Source organism: Rhynchophorus ferrugineus, unplaced genomic scaffold (genome assembly GCF_030347505.1).
Source record: "Rhynchophorus ferrugineus isolate W39M unplaced genomic scaffold, kcgeb_rfMv2 rfM2, whole genome shotgun sequence".
NCBI lineage: Eukaryota > Metazoa > Arthropoda > Insecta > Coleoptera > Curculionidae > Rhynchophorus > Rhynchophorus ferrugineus.
The window spans coordinates 66758745-66772189 of NW_027472581.1; the positions used below are offsets into that span (position 1 = coordinate 66758745).

Here is a 13445-nt window from a genome sequence, read left to right on the forward strand (position 1 = left end):
AAGAGTTGGAATTGAGATATAGGAAAATGTACTGGCTAATTGGTAGAAAATCACAATTGTCAGTATATAATAAATTGCTATTATATAAGCAAATATTGAAACCTATATGGACATACGGAGTTCAATTATGGGGATGTTCTGCAAAGAGTAACATTAATAAAATACAAATTTTTCAGAACAAAGTCCTGAGAGGTATTGTGAGTGCACCCAAATACTATTACTACTTATACTATACTGATTACCTACATCGAGACCTTCAGATACCCACAGTCCGTCAAGATATCAAGAGAATTACAAGGGGGCATGAGGAAAGACTCCATTCTCATGAAAATATTGAAATATTGCAGCTTTTGGATACCACCAGAACAGGACACAGACTCAAAAGACTCAAACCATCTGATCTTGTGTAGTGTTGTGTAGTGAGGTACATATATTAAAAAATACAGCAGCGACATGTATAAACATTATTTCACCAGAGACTGAGATAGGGCCGATGAGTCCTCCTAGGTATATATCTAGTTTTAAGTTATCATAAAGACAAATTGTAGGTTAGACGGAAACGACTAGTAACAATATATTAATTAAATAATAAAAAATGATACTTATGTTCAATGGCGTAGTAATTACATGTATTAATACCTCTTATTAGAGAAACATGATTAATTTAATACATTGTAGTCTTTTGGAATTTCGACCACAAGGCGATCACTGATAATATAATTTTTAAAAAATATCTATGGATTTTAAAAATTGTAGTCATGTCAAATTCTTGGGCTTTTTAGTGACTAGTGACTAATACTGATGATAATACACCCTGTAGGGTCTACAAAAAATAATGCTAATTATCTTAATATTTTCTCATTAATATATTGTACTCTAATAATATCCTTATATACATAATAATAATAATAATAATATTCTTATACAAAATGCTTGTATATATATACAACATTTTTGTTTTTTTATTTGTTTTTGTATATAAAGAGATAATAACTCTACAATATGCAACACATATGTTTGTCATATAGTGCGATTAATACGGCATGCGATTAATGGTGTCTGGTGATGTAATGTCATGAGTGATATGTTTCCATAATAAAGGTTTCTTTCTATTTATATGAAATAGTTTGCAAGTTACATACAAACTTTGCTTCAAATCCAATACGTTTCAAAGCATAATAGCAGGTTTATCAAGAAATATCAGGTAATGACTTCTTGGAATTGCCTGCAAAAATATGAATGTTCTTTAAAATAGAATACAGATGTTTATAAAAAAAAATAAATTCGATTACACGATCTTCCGTTTCCAAGAATGCCGACACTTTATTTACCAATCAAAACACAGCGGCGTTGAAATGTTGAAAATAGCGTATTATATATTTAGATCATATATTATTTACCCAATTAGAGTGAAGATAAGTCGAATAGAAATATAGTAGGTGTTAGTGTGGTGGTAGTTCTTTGTTGAATTTTCCAAGTAACTTATATCTTTTATTGTTAATTATGAACGAAATTCGATTTTTGAATTTTGTATTACGAATGTTATGTTTGTTCACTAAGTATTGAGATTTCATTTAGAGCGTTAGATAGTAAAGCAAATGAAAAAAAAACACTCTATTATATAAACTTAGAAGATAAACTAAAATAAAAAATAAATATTTTATGTTTTATCGTAGTTCAAAGTATTCAGTTGTTGACTTCTTATCTTAAGATAACGTATGGTGAGCAATCAAAAAACAATGAACACGCTTCAATTCTACACTAATAATTGAAAGAAAAAACTTAACTTATTGATGTAGGTAAGAAATAGTATTTTAATACAGATTTTTTATTTTTTTTTCGAGTTGTCCATTGCATTTAGTAAATCATAGTTCCTATAGCGAGTTTCTAAAGTAATTTGAGACCATATTTTCGTCTTAATTTTATTCATTTTTTTTCGAATGTAAGTGTACTATCTATACAATTATTAGTATCCAGCATTATTTCTAGATAATTCGGCGTAATGTTGTATGTGGTCATTTGAGCATCATTTCTCTTCATATTTTCATCATCTTATTTTTAAAACAAAAAGTTCACTGCATTTTTATCTTAAAGAAATTTGGTTTTAAACACAATTCATAGAAATAATCATTAATGTTATTTAAATCTCCAATCAGAACCTTTGCACCCTCATTTAACTAATTGTTTTCTAAGACAATAAATAAAAATTTACTTTAATCGTTAAAGACACAGGAAAGTAAAAAAAACTCTGTTCAAAATATCGACTGAGTTTATCCAGAGGGAAACATTTTTAGTTTTGATAGATTACAATAGATGGTGTAAATCATATCGGTCAATTTTATAGTTATACTCTTGTTAAAGCTTTGTTATTAGGCTTTACATTTTATTATATGTTATTTTGGAATCAACATTTTTCTCAACAGCCCGGAGATTTTTTAAGGAAAACTTACTTTTCCTGTTTAATCCAGTATGAAAATACTTCAATAAAATGTAAAATTATGGATTTTTGAAGAGGTGATTTTGATTACCAAAGAGCCACTATGTTTTGTATCAGCGTCAAAAGATGTGATGTGAAAATGTAGAATTAAACAATGACCAGAATGAAAAAGTAATGTCTAGGAATAGACAATACGGAAAAGTAGTAATTAAATATTGCTTCATTATAAAGTATTCTAAAATATTCTTAATATATCCATAATATTACTGGTAACACAATTTTAACACAGTTTTAACAGATTAGCTACTTTTTCTATGAAAAATATTTTTTCTGTAGAAAGCGTTTTATTTCTCAACATAGTCTCCTTTTAACTCAATTCGTATAGTACAGCCATTTCCATTTTTAACCGACTTCAAAAAAGGAGGAGGTTTTATGTTCGGCTGTATATTTTTTTTAATGTATGTTGGCCGATTCCTATGGACTGATATTCAAAATTCTTTTTTTATTCGAAAGAGTGCACTTCGGAGGTGATTCTACTGGAACCAAGTCAGAATGAGATGGGGGAAGGGGGGAAATCGAAGGAAAACATCAAATTTCAAAGGCATGTACGAAGTTTTCACATATTTTTTTTAAATAATCAGATGTTTTTGTATATGTTATTGTTGAATTGATGTGATGGAAAATCGGAAGTAGTTCAGTGTAACAACTATTTAGATTGCTTTTTAAGCACTAACCATACCATACGAAAAGGCGTAGAAATGCCACAGGCAACCGCTTCTATGGTGTAATGGGTAGAGCGTTGAGCTCACACGCGGAGGTGAGCAACAACTGATGGGGGCAACAACTTTTTGTTGTTCTAGTTTGATTAGAACATTTGTCAAATCTTCTAGACTAGGTAGCGGACACCGGGGCTTGAAGCGTTCCTTATTTTCAGTCATTGTTTCTTTACTCCTATTTTTATTTTTATTTATATTATTTTAAGTTATTTAGTGAGGAATAAAGACATATTGGTAAATTTAAATAACATAATAAATACAACATAAACACAAGTTGTTGATAACTGCATTGCGATGAATAGTTTTTTAAAGAGAAACACCATTAAGTTTAGCTCTCAACAAAATACCAGCCTATAAAAAATAAAAACGACATACAGTAAACTAAAATCAAATATTATTATTTTTATTTAAATCAACATGCGCCTAACAGGCTGTACTATATCGCATGTACTATATCTTGTTCACTTCCCTGTAGTCTAAAAAGAACTCCATCATTGGAAAATCCCATTATGAAAATGTAAAAAGAAAAAAAAATCACGAAAAGTTTCCAACGCAATTCTTCATTTATTTTAGAATCATAACAACGTCACGATGATGATACACACTGTACATTTCAGGACTAAAAATGCAACAAACCGAAAGTCAACGACACACGTGTTGTATTAGGCGTAGGATTGACGCCAACGCCTACTTTTCCATTCCAGTGCTTTTTGTCATCCCGATTTTTTTAATATTCGTTCAGCGGTTCCGATGCGACATGATAAAACTCATTATTATTTATTTCAATTTTTATACGACCTATTTTTAGGTTCAATTCTAACCATTTGCTATAATATTTGTCAGGATCAAACAATACAATGTTATCATTTAGAGAGGTTTTCGGCAAAATTCAATATATACTGCATTAACGATTCAGTATATATTGTTTCGAGCTAATTCCTTAGAAACAGGAATATTACATTGTTATTTAATTCGAGATATAACGTTCCTATAATTAAAAGATAACAGCCGTACTGTTCAAGTTTGTCTGAATTCGAGTATATTGTCTGATGTTAACGTTCGTTGAAATAACTTTAAGTTTATTTAAATAAGCTAAAACTTGGGGGTCTGACACAGGCAGTAATAATTTATCAGTATTAAAATTTTATGGAAATTATACCGTGCAGGTAAACGATTGGCTTTTATAAGTGTTTTTGTTGATTATTAAGTTCGTTAGTTGCGGTAGTTTACCCCCAAAAAAATTACAATGAGTGTTTGTTTGTATTTTGATCGATGGTATCAATTTCAAGGATTTAGAAGCGCTAATTTTTACCAGGTGTACCGGAAAGTCATTACCGCTTTTTCTAACAGATGTCGTCAGGTTTAAGTATCCGATGTTATGATTTGACACATATGTCATTTTATTCTACTGACATCAAGGTTCAAAGTTATACAGGTTATATTTTGCGACTGTAAAACCGTCATAGATGTATATCTCTCTGAAAATGTCAAGTTTTGTGCATGAAAAGATGCATTTACCGCACGCATTACTTTTCTTAATTAATCAAAAGAGAAAAGCCGCTGAAAGTCATTGTTTGCTGGTAGAGACTTACGGTGAGTATGCTCTAACTTTAAAATGATAATGAGGCCTGGTTTCGAAAATTCAAAAGTGATCGATGTGCGAAACAAAGAAGTTCCTGGTAGACTGAAAAAGCTGGAAGATTCGGGACTGCAAGAATTATTGGACGAAAACCCAATCCAAACTCAAAAACAATTGGCAGAAGCGTTAAATATGGCCCAAGAAATGGTTAGCGCCCGATTACGAGCAATGGAGAAAATCCAAAAGATAGTCGGAAAATCGTCGTCTTTGAAACGCCGATTCAAAGTTCGGAAATCATTTCGGTCCAAATAGTGACGGGTGATGAAAAGTTGATTTATTTTGAAAATCCTAAGAGCGAAAAATCATGGTTATCACCTGACGATGCCGGCTGATTAACTCCAAGGCCAAATCGTTTTGGTCGCAAGACAATGCTCTGTGTTTGGTTTGGTTTGGTGGTGTGGCGTGGTGACGTGGTGTATTATGAACTGTTTCGAAGAAGTTAGAAACCAATTTGATGAATGGTTTTGTTCAAAGGACAAACAGATTTTTTGGAATGGCATCCATAAATTTCCCGAAAGATGGACAAGATATATAGAATAAAATCGGCAATATTTTCATAAATAAATTTTTCTTGAAAAAAACTATAAAATGTTCTTGAAAATTATATAGTTTTTTTCCGATAAAAACGGTAATGACTTTCCAGTGCACGTGGTAAATAAAAACAAAGAATGACTTGGAAGTTTGTTCCTCCAGATAATGAATTGGATGTTTTATTAGATGAAAACTCAATGCAAACGCTCAAAAGACATTCAGAAAGGTTCGCAACTGAGGAATCAGCTGTTTTTATACGTGTACATGTAATGGTGGGAAAATGTCTACTATACAAGTTGAATGAAAATACCATTTCTTACAGCCCATTCATTGCTTGCCGGACAAAAAAGACAACTATAGTCATCCACATCGATACCGAATATTGATGGCCATAAAGCCTTGTTGTGCATATGGTCGGATTAGCAAGGTATAGTGTATTACAAGCTGTTAAAACCGAATCATACAGTTACTGCAAATGTCAATTGAACTATTATATTATTTTAAGAAGGCGCTGTTCAAGAAGTAGCGTCTTGTTTCTATAAAATAAAATAGTATTTTAAAGTAAATTAACCGTTTTTTGTTTTAGACCTCTTCACACTTCATAACTAGCGCAGCCAATAAGATTCAGTGGAGATCATAAGTCTCCATTTAAATGATCCAAACTTACCAAAACAAAGTTCTCTGTAGTATTGTTAATGCTCCGTTCTCAGTAACACATTAGAAATGAAGACATCCATAAACATCTAAGGTTACCAATGGTCAGTGAGGTTAAAAGACTTGCGAAAAAAACATCAAAAATGATTGTATGATTACGAAAAACGTTGAAGTACTACAACTGAAGTAAACAACAGTGAACTTACTCGGAGATTGAAGAGACAAAAACCTTTTGAACTAATGTGATTCAATATGGACGTGTTTTAAAACCATGTAGACTATACCAATGGGAGTACATCCAATAAATGTTAACTAAGTTCAGATCTAAACTTTAAAAATAATATAAAGGAAAAATACTAGACGGGTGTAGATAATAACTAGTTGTAATATGTATGATATGCGCTTTTAAATAAAAAATACGGGTTGACGTTGGATTGGCAGTTGTTGCGCACTTACTCGAAGTATTTCTTGCTGTAATTAAGTGGAATTCGGGAAAAATATCGCAAGTGAAGCTGTGTGGTTGTAGAAGGTACTTAAGATGCTGAAATACCCCTAGCCATAAACTATTCCAATTAGGAAACATTCAGGCTTTGAAAAACACCTCTAGTCCATGGATTGCCGGCAGAAGCATCACCGTTCAGGGTGTAAGACCACCAAAGGTGGACTGAAGTTCCTGTGACGTAATTTAGTGTAAAGGAAAGTTTCTACAGAATATCTGCAGTTCAGCTCGTGTAACGGGAAGTAGAGCAAAATGAAGCAAGACCTGAAGATGGCAGATAAGATTCTGTTGAAACGTTGTCAAGACATTAAAGGTTCTTTTAATAACTAGTAGCGAATGATCACAAATTAACATTGCAAGAAATATATTGGCTATTTAGAAGAAATTCTGCCTTGTCAAGATAAAGTAGTTGCTGTATGAACAAATTCTTAATCCCATATGAACATACCGCATCCAGATATGGGATTGTACCAAGAAGGTCAATTTGGTCATAATGTAGCAGTTTCAGAATAAGTTATTGAGGAACAGTTATTACAGAAACAGCATAGAGATTTGGAAATGGACACAATTAAACATATCATTAAAAAACTTGCCAAGTCATTGCGGAATGGACAAGACAACTTAAAAGGACTAAGCCTTTTGAACTGGTATAGTGTGATGTCAGTGAACAAGCAGAACATAGTTCTAGTGTATACGTTACTATTAGCGTAAATAAGTTAAGAGAATAGGAGGTTTTAATGAGAAAATCTTAATTTTTTTTATTTAATTTTTAATTTGTAGTAAGAGTGCTTGTACTTGCCTGAGGTACTCTTTTTCATTGAAATCAAACTTTACAGCTGAAATATGGTGATGTTACTATAAGATTTCATAGGTATTTGATGCACCCGACAGCAAAATTCTTTAAATCAAATAGTGGCATTGAGCAGGACATAAAATATTTTGAAAATGTATAAAAAATATTTTATAAGACTATGAGTAACCTTGAAGCACACCGAATTTTACATCTTACAGTAATGGTCTGTAAAACAACCATAAATATTATTTCAGATGTTGAACACGTGCGGAGTGTCAGCAGCGACGTCCAGTAAACGATAATGAAGATCTGGCAGCCCTGAAACGTTGATCTTGGATATCATAGAAGGGTACTTTGATCATTCAATCACTGACCATCGTTCAGTTCATACGTGCCACCATCGACTGTTCAAACGTCTCTCAGGTAGCCAATAAATAACGGTAACCATCACTATTTTATTTGATCCTACCTTCATTCACTGAGCCATAATCCCCAAAACTTTGAAATGAAAGTCGATTGCACATGAGCATAATTTCTTAGCTTAATTCTGTTACTTTAATATATTATTATATTTAATATATAAAAGTAATGAATACGAAAAAAATATTATAAATTAAATAATCATTGTTTGTTGATCAGTTGAGTTGCAGCTGAGTTGATTACGTTTATCTATGCAGTTCAATTCAAATTCTTAGTAACTCTGGTTGAAAGTCCGAACAAAATCTAATTACATTATAGAAACATCAATATTTTCTGGGAGAGGATACATTCACGAATTATCAATATACTAATTTAGATAATACTAATGAAAGGTCAAAGATTAGACCCGCCGTATAGTAAACCATTTTCGCCTTTCTTTTGTGAGTTTCTAAAATTAGAAATCCGCATCATATAGAATAATTTGAGTTTCTGAATACTGAAATGTCTATCTATCTGAGTTATCATTGTTAGATTATAAATTACAAAGTTAATTAATGCGAACTACAAGATATTTTTTCATTAAAAATTGCATCAATGCAAATCCTATATCTGTAATAATACTAATTATTTAATGAAACTTATTTAATTTCCATATAATCCATAGGACACTGTCGATATTAACAGGCTTGTAAAAATCACTTGGCCCAGTTTTTTACCCAGCAATCTCCGAAATTTTATCACGACGGAATTATTATCATTTCTATTACAATGTTCCAAGACACCACAACATGCAATGATAATTGTAATTTTGAGATTGATGACATTTAATTAGAATTGTTACAAAAAAATGTTAGAGATATAATTTTAATATTCAATAACATTTGAATAAAATATTATTGGATGTATTGTAATTTATATTCAGATCAGAGCTTATATTTATCCCTCTCTAATATATAGAGTAAAAATAATCTAGATTTTTATCTGGAGAGATAAGAGAATTAGTTAAAATAAAATCATCTATCAGATGAGTGGATGTTACCGAATATTTTAAATATCCAAAAATAATTATGTAGTGATAAGAGAATATACTTAAAATAATATCATATATCAGATGATGAATGGAAGTTGACAAGTATTTTAAATACCCAAAAATAATTATGTAGTGAAGAGCAAATTCAACGAAATTTTATATATATATATATATATATATATATATATATATATATATAATACAATAAAATAGGTTAATAGCACGTTTCGATGTTAATATTTTTTGGTACAATGATCGTCTCTACGTTTCAAAATCAGTCAAAAATGTATAGAAAAAATCTGGAATGGGGCTTTCTTCTTATGAAGATTGTAAAAAATCGACTTACGTATTATATATAAAGACGAGGTGTTAGCGATAGTTAATAATTTTAAAACGAGACAATTACATATGAGACATAACATAACAGAACAATTACATGAGGAACAATTATTTTTGTGTATTTTAAATACTCGTCAATATCCATTTATCTGATACATGATTTTATTTTAGGTATATTCTCTTATCTCTTCGGATAAAAATATAGATTATTTTTATTCCATCTTAAAGTAGATACGGATAAATTTAATTCTGAAGATCTGATCTGAATATCTCTAACATTTTTTTTGTCACAATTCTAATTAAATGTAATCAATCCTATATGAACATCGGTCGCACTCCAAATTACAATGATCGGTAATTAAGACTGAAGCTTATATATTATTTAGTGCTTAAATAAAAATGGGCGCAGTTTCTTTCTTTTTTTAGAAGTGAGTGGAGAACATGAAAGCATGAACATTAAAAAAGTTCTAATTATTTGAAGAATTTCACTCAATCAATCTCAATTTTCACGAAAACACGAAAGACCTTTAGAAATTGGTCACACCTATGTAAATACCCCTATAGAATTTTTGAGGAGAAGTTACGGTCTTAATAACATCTGTTAAAAGGCGTGAAATAATTGAAGGGGCAACACATTATCCTACGAAGGGGGAAAGAGAAAACTGATTTGTTCAAGAAGTCAAGAAGTTTTTAATTTCCTTGACATCAGTAACAGGGAGCAAACAATTCGCTCAAAATAAAATATTTTTAACAAAAAAATTTATCTGACTTCAAAAAATAAATAAGGAACTCACTAAAAAGTTTAAAATCAAATCAAACTTAGATTTTCACACAGAAAAAAACGTTCTAAAATTTTAAAGTGTTTATGTGTGTGTAACATATTTACTCAATAAATTACGCAGTTATTTTATTAAGTATTGCAATGGGTAGGCCAAGTAAAGGTGCAGCTCGTGTGAGGAAAAATAGGATTAAAGAAACAATGATTGAAAATAAAGAACGCTTCAGGCCCCGGGGTCGGCTACCTAGCCTAGGTAACTTGACAAATGTTCTAACTAAGCTAGAATACCAACAAAAAGTTGTTGTCTCCACCGGGAATCATAACCGCGACCTCCACGTGTTAGCTGAACGCTATAACCATTACACCATAGAAGTAGTTGCCTATGATATGGTTATTACTTAAAAAGAAAACTAAATGGCTTTTGCACTGAACAACTTCCGATTTTCCGTTACATCAGCTCAGCTATAACATTATACACAAATATCTGATTATTATAGATAAAAAAATGTGAAAACATTGTACATGTCTTTGATTTCCCTCGATTTGGTTCCCATGGGACCACCTAGAAGTGCACTCTTTCGAATAAAAAAAAATTGAAAATCGGTTCACAATTGACGGAGAACATACATTTAAAAAATATACACAATCAAACTTAGAACCTCCTTCTTTTTTGAAGTTTATAAAGAGAAGAAAATAATGGGACAGTAGGATTTTCTCCTTGATAGCTTTCTTTCAATATATTTTTTTAAAGAAATGAATACCCATGAAGTGTTCTTCATTGCTTGACTTTGCTCAGTATGAATTCTGCTGTGATCCATCTGTACCGGTAACTCCGGTATGCTATCAACACTGATAGTGATTTTTATTTATTCATAAATCACTTCGTCTCGCAAAAATGGTTAATATAATGAAGTAGTAGAAGTATAAGAAGTAATAAGTCTTAACACTTGTTATTTTGTGAAATTTTTGTTTCGGTAGTTACACCCAATCGCTTGTTTAAATTATTACATTAAAATCAGTTGTTGATAAAAAGGATCTATCAGTATTTTGACTATGCGACAATAACATAATGGATTTATTCCATTCCAATCCCACAAGTTACTTAACATGCTATATTTGACGTCAACCCGAACTTTGCAGCTGTTCATCGTGTCTTTCGTTTTTGGTACATTATCCCTGATATGAATCTTCTTAAAAATAACTGTATTGTATTTTATTGGAATTGCGCGTACAGAAATAAAAATAATTGCATGTTTGACGGTCAATAGCGGGCTTCTTAAACAGTCTTTCATGAAAAGTTCCAAATTGACAGAACAAACATATTGCAAATTAATGTCCCTCTAATATCATAAAGCAGTCAGAGATAAGTTTCTTGTTTAGTATGAAGATTCAGAATTATATCAAGGTAATTCTGACATTTTAACTATGCGATTAAATAAGAACAATAGTGTAATAAGATGGGTTTATCTTCATTATCGTCATAAATTCATAGCTGGCGCTGAGACTTGTTTATTTCTATACTGACAGTGCCCCAGAAATTTTATTATTCTTTATTAAGTCTCGATACTGTTGATGATTGATCACAATACTTCTGAGCTCAGATGTTGTTAGCAGCCTATTTTTTTTGGGATGTTCGCTTCATCTTGGATAGTAAGATTTCGGGGCAGGCTTTGATTGTAATATTTTACCTTCTCACCTTTTTTTACCTTTTCAACTTTTCAATAAGCACCTTCTTAGAGAAGCAAAAACTTATCTGAATTCTTGCACTTGTTTTAATCGAATGCTGGTGAGATTTACAGGTGATCTGGTGTCATCAATATGAGCTATAGCGTGAATGTTTGTAGCCTCAAGATATCTATATCAATGAATAACTTTAGCATTTTGTTAGATATTAGCTTTAGCATTGATTATGTTTTAAATACAATATTGGACGTCATGTCTACTCTTAAGCATCTCTCGCGTAATTGCATTTAGTACTATGTTGAAAATCAGCACAGTGACGTCTCTTTGTATACTCGTTTGAATCACAACTATTGCTTATAATAAATACACACGTGCTAGAGTCTAGTGTCAGTTCATAGTTCATTATAACAAAATATATTAGCAATCAAAAAAACATTTCAAACAGAAAGAGGAAACTACACTAAAGAAGGCTATCAGCTGTTAATGTTATTAAATCATTAATAGGGTTATCAATTTATAATATTGTGTCATCAATAATTCAAACATGCTGTAAAAGAAAATCATGTTTTTCAAAGTACTAATCACATGTACACTCGCGTTGGCAATGCCACTATGGCAAAACTGCATCAGATAGAAGATGAACAACTTCCTGATCACATTCAGCAGATTTAATTCTCATCCATTTATTTCCTATTTCTAAATCTAAACAAATGGTGCAGTGAAAAAATTACTCTAACATAAACAGTATTTTAACAAAGAAATTACCATTATTTTTGGTTATAACAGGTATTTTGAAAAACCATAGTCGATAAGATTTAATTTGGTCTATAACAATTTCACTTAGTTACTACTAATTTTCTTCATAAAATATATAAAGCCACAATCCGATTTTCTTTCCTTTCAGAATTATATTGAGATTGTAGTGAAAGTTTCAGTGTTTTTGACGTTAACCGCCTTAATTGGCACTCCGTCAGACGGCTCATAAAGAATAACCTAGAATTAACTTTGTTAAGCTTTCGTATATACAGGGGATAGACAAAACAGTACCATATAATATAACAGTGCTATATAGTGCGTCTTGTTGCTTGTTGGCAACACTTTTCCGTGTAAATAATGCGACGGTTATATAGTTTATTCAAAGTTTTTTTTTGTATATACGCCATCAAGATGTTTAGTATTAGTGTTGGGAACTATCTGAACTAAAATCGACTATCGACTGTTTAGTAATTGACTACTTTTTACTATCGATTGTTTCAGTCGTTATTGTTGGTGCGACATATTTTACTACTGTTTACTATCGACTGTTTCAGTCGTGTACTTTTAGTTACTATTTTTGGTTCTACTAGTTTCATTCTTTAACGTTCTGGCTCTGTCGTCCTAGCCGCGGCCTTGACAAAAATGTACCCAATTTATGCTTACGTAGATTTACATATAATATAGTTTTATGATTTTTTTGTAGTTTACTTGTAAATAACAATATATTGTATATTAATATAGCAGCATTTTTTTATATTTTTCAGGATTATTAATGTAATAGGGTAAAAAGATTAAAACTGTGAATGATAAATAGTAAAATACATTTGACTGTTTTCATGGCAATAATAGGTAATATTTCGATTACACTCTCGTTTTTTGTTAAAAAATATTTCCGTTCAAGAATAAAGCATATACATTATTTAAAACAGCTCTAGTAGTTAATGTACCATCATTTTTAATTATGTCATGAATTAGTTTTTTTTTCTATGTTTATATGTTTAATTTTTATTTAGTATTTATGGTTATTGTACATCTTTAGTTTTTGTTTAATTTCTATTGTATTATCTATGTATATTATTTGAAAATAGCAATTAACATATTAAAATACGA

General features: G+C 30.9%; 1 protein-coding gene and 1 long non-coding RNA gene across 3 annotated transcripts in view; one reads left to right on the forward strand and one right to left on the reverse strand.

Annotated features, from left to right (window-relative positions):
- Nt5b (5' nucleotidase B) overlaps positions 1-13445 on the reverse strand; it is a 67746-nt gene that overhangs the window by 40746 nt on the left and 13555 nt on the right. The window lies entirely within an intron of this gene.
- On the forward strand, positions 1831-7779 carry LOC143190212 (uncharacterized). The gene is made up of 2 exons (XR_013004188.1): positions 1831-7251; positions 7317-7779. It is a non-coding gene; the product is annotated as an uncharacterized LOC143190212 (long non-coding RNA).